Source organism: Diabrotica virgifera, chromosome 10, assembly GCF_917563875.1.
Source record: "Diabrotica virgifera virgifera chromosome 10, PGI_DIABVI_V3a".
In the NCBI taxonomy this organism is placed as follows: Eukaryota; Metazoa; Arthropoda; class Insecta; order Coleoptera; family Chrysomelidae; genus Diabrotica; species Diabrotica virgifera.
The window spans coordinates 79,680,562-79,692,817 of record NC_065452.1 but is presented as its reverse complement, the minus strand read 5'-3'; the positions used below and the strand labels follow the sequence as shown (position 1 = coordinate 79,692,817).

Here is a 12,256-nt window from a genome sequence, read left to right as displayed (position 1 = left end):
CGTCGGATGCGTCTAAACGCACAAGAGAGACCACCCCAACCACTGCGTTAATTGCTTGCGACTGCTGCTTGCGTCAAACGCATGCGACAATCGCATAAGAGAGACTGCGCCTTAAGTATGTCTACAATAACAACTAAAAAAGTTGTCAGATACCTCGATTATTCCAAGTCATTATAAAATTAGTTGAAATTTATATTTTTATAGTAGAGGATCTTTTTATAGTAAAGTAAATAATAAAAACAGTAAATATAATAAATAAAACAGATACTTATAGTAAAGAATATAAACAAATATGAAGTGTCATCACCGCAACTGTCAAATAAATGTTACCAATTTATTCTAAAATGTCACCTTCGTTCGATTACAGTTACAGTGTGATCCGAACAAATCTGCTTCATAAAAACGCTTTATAATCCATTTATACAAATTAAATGAAACATATTATTGTGTATTTCTTTAGGTTAACATTAATAGAAATCTTCAAATATTATTTCTACGCGTATATAATAAAATATGTCTAGTAATGCTGTAATTCCAGTGTACTCGGCAAAGTGATTCTAAAAAAGAACACACCTACCGCCTAAATATTTCGTGTTGGTATCATGCGACGTCACAGGCTACGATGCGGATGACGCGCAACAGTTGGTAAATTCGACGAAGTATGTAGATATATACAGGGTGTAACAAAAATACAGGTCATAAATTTAATCACATATTCTGGGACCAAAAATAGTTTGATTGGACCTAACTTACCTTAGTACAAATGTGCACACAAGAAAAGTTACAGCCCTTTGAAGTTATATATTATATTTATAATAGCACTAAGGGCCTTAGAGGCCCATGGCTTGAAAAGTTTGTTTTTTTTTTCTTCATTTTCACGTTTCTTTATGTACTGAGATCTTCTCTGGCTTGATATGTGATTTTTCTCCATTCCTTCCTGTTATTCATTTTTCTTTTCTGACCCTGTAGCACCATTCTTTCCAAATCTTTTTCGACCTCTTGCTTCCATCTATTTTTCGGCCTTCCTCTTCTCTTTCTTGAAGCTGTAGTGTAGTTTAGTACCCTTTTTGGAGTCCTCGTGTTTGGCATCCTTTCAATGTGACCTCGCCATCTAAGTCTCTGTGCCTTTATCACTCATTTGAAGTTACAAGATGAAGTGATTTTTTCCAATATATCGAAAACTATTAGAGATTTTTTATTGAAAATGGACATGTGGCATTATTATGACAGCAGTATCTTAAGTCCACTTTACATCAACAATATAGAGAGTTATTGCCAACGTCTTTTAAGTCGACCTGTAATAAAAGATCCTTTATTTTGACATATAAGCATGCGCAGTATTGCGTCTTTTATTTTTGTCTTTTAATAAAATACAGGCCGCCTGTATTTAAGGAAAATTAGAGGACACCTTTATTTTAATAAAAGTTCTTTTATTTTGACATAACGTGTCAAAAATGTGAAGAAAGGTCTAACTTCACTTGTATTTTGAATTTATCTTGTCGCTTCTTTGGATTGATAATTTATGTATTGTGGGATTGATATTTGATTAAACTTTCATCATTAAAGTTGTATGTTGGGTTTTATTTGGGTTGGGTTTTATTGATGTTTTGACCCAAACGAATATAGAAAAGAACATTTTATTGAAGCTTGAGTTATTACAAGAAGTTGTAAAAAGGAATATTACGTAAATAATTTTAAATTGTTACTAATTACAATGATCAGACTTAAAATATCAGTAACTCATTTATTAAACTCAATATATTTTACATTTTTCTATAGAAATAAATATTTATTGAAGATATAAGAGATTGAAGATATAAGATCAATAAATTTTAATGAAAGTTAGGATTTGTTAAAATTCTAGATTCAAAATAGAGTTCTCTTCAACAGATATATAACAACAGGTTAACAAAATAAAACAAAGGTTCAAGTATTTATTTTTGAAAATTTAATCTTTTATAGATTAGAATCTATAAAGTTTTTAATCAAAAGTATTAATACACTTTCATTTTCATGCCATCTTCTTCTTTTGGTTCTTATCCGTTTCGAATGTTGGAAATCATATAGCAATCGTAACCTTGCTAGCTGCGATTCGAAACAGTTCCATTGATATTCTCCCTCTTCCAGGTCTTCGCTTACCTTTGACTGTACCTTGCAATATGTACTGCAGCAGGGAGTAACGGTGCTGATTTATCATATGTGTCCCAGATACTGCAGTTTTATGCGTTTAATGGTAAACACAATCTCCAATTCCTTCTTCATTCCTCCTTGTTCGTGATCCATTTCATGCCATCAGTATTTGTTTATTTAAACATTGCCAAAAAATTAATAAAAACCAGTATAAAGCTTAATTCTTCCATTATCTTTTTGTATATCAGGAAGTTTATCTGACAGATTAGAGGTCTTTTCATTTTCAGATAACTAATTATTGGGAAGTTTATATAACAGTATCCTTAGTATCTGTCTTTTCAGCTCCGGATAACTAGTTAACGGGAAATTTTTCTCTGTCAGATATCTATTAGTATCTAATCTGTCAGATAAACTTCCTGATAACTAGTTATCCAGAGGTGAAAAGAAAGAAAGAGAAGGCCATAATGGATAAAACATCAAACGCCAATAGCATGTATGTATATATTTATAAATTTATTATTTAAAACCTGCTAATGATCATAAAATATTTAAAATCAGTCACCAATATAATATTTATATTTATTTATAAATTTATTAACAAACTGCAGTCCAATAAAAATAAAATTAGTTTAAGCGCTAGCTTTAAATGTCGAACAATAATTTTAAACAAACACACACACAATTTAGTCGCATTAGATTAGCTCCTGGTTGAAAATGTACTGCCACAGCTTCTATATCAATATCAACAGCACACTCATTTGCCAGTATTTCAAAGTTTTCTCTATTATGTACTACTGCAATATGTAAAACTGAACAAGCTGATATTATTCTTTGAATAAAAGGTAACTTGCATCTCATTACATATGGTAAAATGGGAAATCTCTTCACAATACCAAATGTTCTTTCAATAACAATTCTTGAAGGGATTTGTGATGAATTATAAAAACACAACTTCTGTCTGAAAATTCTGGAATGGTGTCATTCGGTAGTTGTAGTTGAGGAATGGATATCCACTATTCCCTAATAATATATTCTCCAGAAATTCCCCATTACATATACCCATAATGCAAAAGTATTTAAAAACTCCTAAAATAGTATTTCCAATTTATTGCACTTCCATATTATTGAACGATGAGTATTATGGGATATATTATGTTGTTCTCTAAACATCTTTAAATGACAAAATAATTAAATTTAACGTTTTACTCTTCAATTATCTTATTTTAATTTATATCGACAAATGGAATTTCATAGGTTATTTTTATATTTACAAAAATATTTCATGTCATTTGTCAAAATAAAAGATTCTTTAACTGCGTTTGCAATACCACTCTTTTAGACCCGTCCTGTATTTGTCCTTTATGAAAGTATCCTGTAATAAAGGATCCTTTATTTGCCGGTGGCAATAACTCTCAAAGTGCACTTTACATCAACAATAAATTGAACAATAAATTGACCAAGTTATTCAAGGCCAAATTTGACGTGTTCTCAAAGCACAATTTGACATCCAAGTTTGTTCGTTATTAACTTGACGCCAATAAATTCGTGAATTTCTTGAAAGCAAAATTTTCTTGTCCTCAAAAATTGAAGGAACTTGGAATAAATGTTGTAAAAATGTCAATATTTTCAGTAGTACCAATGCAATGATTTTTTTATTAGAAGCTTTTGAATGTCGTTTGTTTCTTTGTTTGAGTAAAGTGTTTGATTTGAAACAGAATAGAATAGAACAGATTAATAAAATAAATAAAATAGAGAGATAGATTAGAATAGATATATAGTATAAAATAAACTGAAATAGAATAGAGTAGAATATAATAGAATAGATGTAATATATATGTAGATACTTACTAATAAAGTATTTGATTTAAAACAGAATAGAGTAGAATGTAACAGATTAAATGAAATATATAGATAGATTAGAATAGATATATAGTATAGAATAAAGTAAAATATAATATAATAGGTGAAATGATTGTGAAAAGCAATAGTTTTAAGTACCTAGGATCGGTATTACAGAGTAATGGAGAAATAGATGGAGATGCATGCAGTAGAATTAGGGCTGGATGGATGAAGTGGAAAGAAGCGAGTGGTGTGTTGTGACAGAAAAATTCCAATGAAGCTGAAGGGAAAATTCTATAAAACAGCCACAAGACCGGCTATGATGCGCGGAACTGAATGTTGGGCAGTGAAAAAGAAAGCGGAACAACGAATGCATGTGGTGGAAATGAGAATGCTTAGATGGATGAGTGGAGTGACAAAGAAGGATAAAATTAGATATGAGTATATTAGGGGAAGTCTAGGTGTGGCACCAATTGATGCCAAAATGAGAGAGCATAGGTTAAGATGGTTTGGTCATGTTCAACATCGAGACGTTCCCTAACAACACACAACATTCCAGGAATGTACTACCAAAGTTCTATCAATATTTGAATGTCCTGGACATTTAGGGAACATTCGGTGAACATCTGTTTAAATTATTCCTGGAATGTTACCATAAGACATTCTGTGAACATACTACCAATGTTCCTATATTTTAAGTTGCGAAATAATACATACGTGTAAGAGATACAACATTACTTATAACATACCAGACAAACTAAGTGACATTTTAGGCCTACAGTGCAATAATATGTCAAATTTAAAGAGTTTCCCAAGATTATAAACATACAAATGTAATAAAAATTATTGTTCGCGAATATTCAATTTGGAATGCGATTTTGTTAATAAAAAAAATACTTATAACTTATGCAAAACCCAAGAGAGGCATTTATATTTATTTCTTTTGCGTTCATTTTCAAATTCGCCGTGCATATATTTTTGTGCATGGCGCTTAAGAGGGCATCACGTGACTAAAAACGACCAACCAACGACCTCGCTTCGGCCATCTTGGCATCTTCATCTTGGCGACCTTGCCTTGCCGTGGATTGTTTTTAGTTGTATGTATTATTTGTGCTTTTTAAGAATATTTTTTTAATTCGGATACTTTTATAATAGCTTTAATAGTATTATTAACATAGTGGATAAAATGGTGTCCTGTTTTTAACGCAGTTGGAGTAGCAGAAACAAATGTAGATAAAAAAATCTGCAGGAATAACGTTTCAATTATGACAGAAGCTCAAAACAAATGACTGTGAATGAAAAGCCCTATTAAAAGGTTAGTATGCAAATATGTAAACGAAAGCATGCCCTGTATTTCAGAAAATAAATTAATACTATTAATACCCTAATAATACTATTCATAAAAAATCTTTTAAGTAACGTAGATATAACAAAGTGAATAAAAGGCATAAATCAGAAGAATTATTATTTTATTTTATAAGTTAATAATTGGTCATATCCATTTATTATTTTAATAATAATTGTGAATAAGCCACAAACTTCGCTTATTCCTAACTAAAATAGTAAATAGAGATAGGTAATAACAAAAGGATTTGTAAAACTCAAATAATTCTTTTTGCGTTTTTGCTAGTGTATGCGTTTATAAATAGGATGGTAGACCACACACTATAATATGCAGTACCAACTAATGAATACACAGAATATTATAGTCGATTTGCTAAACTCAGTCTCAGTACTAATTACTGTAATTTTGGCAAAATTGGCCAAAAACAAAAAAAATTACCTACTAAAATCACTAGCCAGTTGTGTCTGAGTTTGGGGAACCGACTATACTAATAAACAATTTCTAAGCTGTTTTATAATAATTTTGTGAGTTCATTAATCATATTTTTTATTTAAAACTAAAATTTGTTAATAATGCTTAGTAATGCATATATTTTGTATTTTTAGCTTTCCAGAAGATCCTGCGAAGAAGACATGAAGTATAGATCAGATTTGTTAATAGAGGAGTATGTTCAAAACACTTTTTAGAAAAAGATATTGACAGAACTTCACTTTCATCTGTTCGTTTGAGAGACTGTGCTGTTCCAATAGCTTATGTCACACAGGTATATGCATAACCTAATTAATAATACAGTCCGTACAATATAGATACTGTTGTAATTCATTATCTACATCGGAGATCTAAGTTGACATTGTTGCCCAACTACAAAAAATTTTTGAATTCATTTTAAGTCAAATATATCACATAATTATTGCGAAGTAGATTATACAACAAAACAGATTAATATTCAATGTAAATAAATAAAAACATCAGAAATCGAAAACAAGAATTAAGGTATAATCTTATGTTACAGTTATTAAGGTACCAAGGGTATTATAGGGATATACGTTGACCGAAAGCGTTATTATTATAATACCTGTGGTGCCTTCAACGTTTAATGCCCGACTAAATTATTCTTTATATGCGAAAAATTTGAATGAATTTTGAATTGATTAGTTTTTAAATAAGTACATTTACCAGTAACAGTAGTAACGTAATTGTGGTAACCATAGTTTTACTTAGGTTGATATTTGTCAACTTGACAGTATCTAAGTCGTTATTTAAATTTAATGCCCAAGGGCGTTATATCGTACTTAACAGACTTCGAAATGTCATTATTTGTCAAATAATGTACCAGTAGGACATTAAAGTAAATAATAAAAACAATAAATATAATGAATACTAAATACTTATTTGTTTGTGAAAAATCTATTTCTTTGTGGCTTTTTTGTAATTAATTATTCTAATGGGGAAATAAGCCACAATTTACTTGAAAAAATAATTTTATTAAGGTTTCTACTTCCACATCGGATGTCGTTGTCAAAATACAAAATGTTCATTATTATTATTTTATTTATTAAATATTATTTATTATTTATTTAAATATTATTTAATATTTATTTTTTTATTATTATTATTTATGCATATTATTACCTGTAAATAATATTTCTTCTGATTGTTAATTGTAAAGGATAGAAAAATTACCTTTTATTTTATTTTCTTTTAGAATCAGCTGAGAGAAGTGGTCTACAAAAAACCAGAAAGGAAACGGAATATGTGGCTACGAAAAGCAAAAGAAAGGTTTACAAAGCAAATGTGACACATTTTTTTATAATATTTAGGAATGTCAGCAAATTACATTAAAAAATGTATGTAAAGATTTTTTGCAATAAAAATGTTTATATTTATCAAGGATGTATTATTTGGTATGGCCATATATCGTCAGTGATGTGACAGTACCTCCTATCTGTTTTTTTCAAGAGATTTGTAAGATAGACTAAAAACTTGTTTCGGCCACCTCCTGTTTTCATATATTTTTTGACTTGTTTTGCAGTAAATTCAACTATCTATTTACTACAAAAAAAGTCAGAATACGTACGAAACCAGAAAGTGACCTTAAAAAATGTTTTTCGTCTCCTGCAAACCTCATGAAAAAACATATAGGAGGTATTGTCACATTACTGACGATATATTTCAGTAAATGTCTAAAAAATATACTGTGAATGTTCAAAGAACGTTCGTAGACATTCATGGAATGTTCTAACAAGACATTCAGTCTAAAAATATACTGTGAATGTCCAAAGAACATTCATGGAATGTTCCAACAAGACATTCAGTCTAAAAAATAGACTGTGAATGTCCAAAGAACATTCGTAGACATTCATGGAATGTTCCAACAGAACATTCTAAGAATATTTAAAATGCTGACACAGCACTTTCCTGGTACTTTCCAGGGACATTCGTGTGCATTTGGGGACATTCCAGGAATGTTTTCAATGTCCTGTGTGTACATTCTAGGAACATTCATGGAATGTTTTGTGTTATTAGGGTTAATCACCCAATACGAAGAATAGCTGAAGTGCAGATTCCTGGAAGGAGTAGGAGAGGAAGACCAAAGAAGACGATAAGGCAGGACATGTTGGTAAAGGGGATTAACATTGATATGACTCAAGATAGAATTGTGTGGAGAAATGCAATTAGGGAAGCCGACACTGCATAGGGATAAGGCAAAGAGAATGATGATAATAGGTGTAATGTGTAGATACTTATATAGAATAGGTTTGAAATAGAGTAGAATATAATAGAATAAAGATACTATATACCTACATCCCTAATAGCACAAGGATGTCCTTCACAGACTTTAGGGAGGTCCGTTTTCGTCCAAGGAACGTCCTATTTTGGTCCAAATGTCGCGCTACCGAATGTCTGTTGGACGTCCACTTAAGGTCCGAAGGGACGTACATTGGACCTTAATCGGACGTCCTAGGGGACGTAAATTGGACCTTAACAGGACGTCCTATTTTGGTCCAAATGCCACGTTGCCAAACGTCCAATGGACGTCCACCTAACGTCCGAGGGGACGTTCAATGAATGTCAATTGGACCTTCATAGGATGTCCCAGTTTGGTCCAATGTCTTGCTGCCGAACGTCCATCTAACGTCCTGAGAGGACCTCCGGTGGACGTCTAGCATCGATATTTAGACCTGTGGAGAATGTATGGTGGGAAATAAAAAATATATTTTTAAGGAACTTATATTACATCTTATATTAAATTACAATTATTGGATATTACATTATTTACATTAAATTACAATACACTTCTCCAAGAAATTAACGCACTACCTTAAAAATAGGGCATTTTTGATGTCTCGAATTTTCTAAACCTGTTGTCTCATCTGAGTGATTTTTTTATAATATAGCCTAGGCTATAGGTTACATCCTTAAGCTTGTCATGCACTGGTAGCTATACTGTAATATATGTATATTATATCATATCGCTCTCTATAGTAATGAGTGAGCCTGCAGACAGGGAACTAATGGTTCCGTATGTGCAGGCTCACTCATTACTATAGAGAGCGACGTGATATAATATATATTACAGTATAGCTCCCCGTGCATGACAAGCATAAGGCAGTAACCTATAGCCTCAGGCTATATTATTATAAAAAAATCACTTAGATGGGACAACAGGTTTAGGAAATTCGAGACATCAAAAATGCCCAATTTTTAAGGTGGTGCGTAATGCACTGTATATATAGGTAAACTCATATACAGGCTGTAACAAAAATAAAATTTTTGTGTTTATTTAGTTGGCTATCTATTATAGTGTACAATCATCTAGAATATTTTGAACAAACTAAAAACATGAATATATCATCGAAAAAATAATAAAAAGGTCTTAAAATGCTTGGTTAGATATTAAGATCTAGTTAAAAAGAAACCAAAAACTGTATATTTTCTACAGAACGTAGATTATGAATTTTTAAGCCAGCTAATCCCATTTATTATACAGGGTGTCCCGAAAAGATTGGTCGTAAATTAAATCACATATTCTGGGACCAAAAATAATTTGAATGAACCTAACTTACCTTAGTACAAATATGCACACAAAAAAAGTTACAGCCCTTTGAAGATACAAAATGAAAATTCGATTTTTTCGAATATATCGAAAACTATTAAAGATTTTTTATTGAAAATGGACATGAAGCAATATTATTGCAGTAACATCTTAAAGAAAAATTATAGTGAAATTTGTGCACCCCATAAAAATTTTATGGGGGTTTTGTTCCCTTTAACCCCCCCAAACTTTTGGGTACGTTCCAATTAAATTATTTCTGCGGTACCATTAGTTAAACACTGTGTTTTTAAAACTTTTTTACCTCTTTCTATTTTTTCGATAAAGCTCTTTTTATCAAGATATGGCTTCTTTTTAAAATGGTTCAAAATATACCTAAAAATGTAAATCATAAATAAATTTTCATATTATTAGTCTCTACAATCGTACTTAACCATATACAAATATGTGGTGGATTTGACAAATATTCAAAATATCACGATAAAAACTGACTTCAAAAAAGTACTAAGAGGCAAAAAAGTTTTAAAAACATTGTGTTTAATAGTACCACAATAATAATTCAATTGTAACTTACACAAAAGTTTGGGGGGGGGGGTTTAAACGAACAAAACCCCCATAAAATTTGTATGGGGTGTCGGGTGTCCAAATTTCACTATACAGTGGAACCTCGATTATCTGTCTCTCTATTAACTGTTAACCATTTTGTAAGAGAGACTAAAAACTTTTTTTACAGTCACCTCCTGTTTTCATATGATATTTTTTGACATGTTTTGTAGTAAATTCAATTATCTATTTACTACAAAACATGTCAAAATTTACATGTGAAAACAGATGACCCTAAAAATGGTTTTTCGTCTCCTACAAAATTCATGAAAAAGCAGATAGGAGGTATTGTCACATCACCGACGATATACCAGAAGTATATGTATATCCTTGTACAATATATAATATACAAATAATACATCCTTGATAAATATAAACATTTTTATTGCACAAAATATATATATTTCTATATATATATATATTTTTTTTTCCATAATCATCACTACGATGATGATTCATTTGTATTGAATTGTACATTGCAATTCTCTGATGTTTGGGAAAAAGGGCTTAAGTCAGAATTGCACATCGATAATGTTTTGATGATTTCTGGACCAGAAAAATCGGCTCTTTTTATTGGTACATACAGTTTAAGTCTGCAACACTTTTTTTATGGTCCAGAAATCATCAAAACATTATTGATGTGCAATTCTGACTTCAGCCCTTTTTGCCAAACATCAGAGAATTACAATCTGGTCATAACTGACCAATGAGCAATTTTAATTTAACCTAAATTACTACTGTTCCTTAAAATGAAGAGCTTACCCTATAGCGTCTCTTATCTAATCTAACAAGATCGTGCACTATTCTAACATACACAGGCACACAAGCACTACGCTCTGCTTTTCACTATCACCTATCACTCAAACTAGTTCAAAAGGCTTTGTCCTCTTCAATCTTCTAGTTTGTCCAGTAGTAGATATCGAGGAGCTGGATTTCCTCAATATTCTCATACTTATGAAGTTGTTGTTGCTCATGACCTCCTGCTATCTTCTTGATGACTATATTATCCAGGTTCCATTCCTAGCTCTTGATATTTGTTTATAAAGTAATATCTTATTATGCATCGACAATGTGGAGTTTCTTCCAACTAGTCAATACACTTTTTATAGGTATCTTTCTTTTGCCTTTCATAGCCACAACAAGGCTATAATACGTTTCCTTCCTGGTTTTTTTGTAGACCACTTTCAGCTGATTCTAAAAAATTAAAATGAATGGTAATTTTTCTATTCTTTACAATTAAAAATCAAAAGAAATAGGAAATAGGTACTACTATTTACAGGTAATAATATGCATAAATAATTCGTTTCCTAAAGAATACAGAAAATTGAAAACGTTTTTATAATACTTACATAATTGTTTAAACAAAAGAGACCCAGCCAGAGCAAAACTAACAGACAGAACTGCAAAAAAGCCACTAATTTCCATTTTCCCACCCCCTTATCTTATATGCATTTTCCAATCAAAATTTTTAGGTTGTCATGAACATGAAAGACTCAACCTCAACAAATAATAGGTTTGTTCCAACACGACCAAGAACCGTCAGATTACCGTTTCGTTACTAGATAATTAACGTTCCATGGGTTCCATGGGAACGAAATAATACGTTCCATGGTACTGCGCAGGACGGTGATCGTTACATGTACGGTTCTCAGTCGTGTTGGAACAAACCTAATAATAAACAAAAAGCTCTACAGCTCTACTTCCACTTCCCGCCAAATGGACACAGGTTGGTGACACTGAATTCACGCCAAATAAATGAAAAAATAGAACAATTTTCTTTTTCGTCAATTTCTTCACGTGAAGTTTATAACGAACAAACTTAGATGTCAAAGTGTGCTTTTACACGTCAAATTTGGCCTTGAATAACTTGGTCAATTTCTTGTCCAATTTATTAGAGAGTTATTGCCACCGGCAAATAAAGGATCCTTTATTACAGGATACTTTAATAAAGGACAAATACAGGACGGGTCTAAAAGAGTGGTATTGCAGACGCAGTTAAAGAATCTTTTATTTTGACAAATGACATGAAATATTTTTGTAAATATAAAAATAACCTATAAAATTCCATTTGTCGATATAAATTAAAATAAGATAATTGAAGAGTAAAACGTTAAATTTAATTATTTTGTCATTTAAAGATGTTTAGAGAACAACATAATATATCCCATAATACTCATCGTTCAATAATATGGAAGTGCAATAAATTGGAAATACTATTTTAGGAGTTTTTAAATACTTTTGCATTATGGGTATATGTAATGGGGAATTTCTGGAGAATATATTAT

The 12,256-nt window shown here is 31.1% G+C and overlaps 1 long non-coding RNA gene across 1 annotated transcript; it reads left to right on the top strand.

The window, feature by feature from the left end:
- Positions 1 to 4,804: 4,804 nt before the first annotated feature.
- On the top strand, positions 4,805 to 7,200 carry LOC126878731 (uncharacterized). The gene is made up of 3 exons (XR_007695752.1): positions 4,805 to 5,284; positions 5,920 to 6,077; positions 7,020 to 7,200. It is a non-coding gene; the product is annotated as an uncharacterized LOC126878731 (long non-coding RNA).
- Positions 7,201 to 12,256: the final 5,056 nt, after the last annotated feature.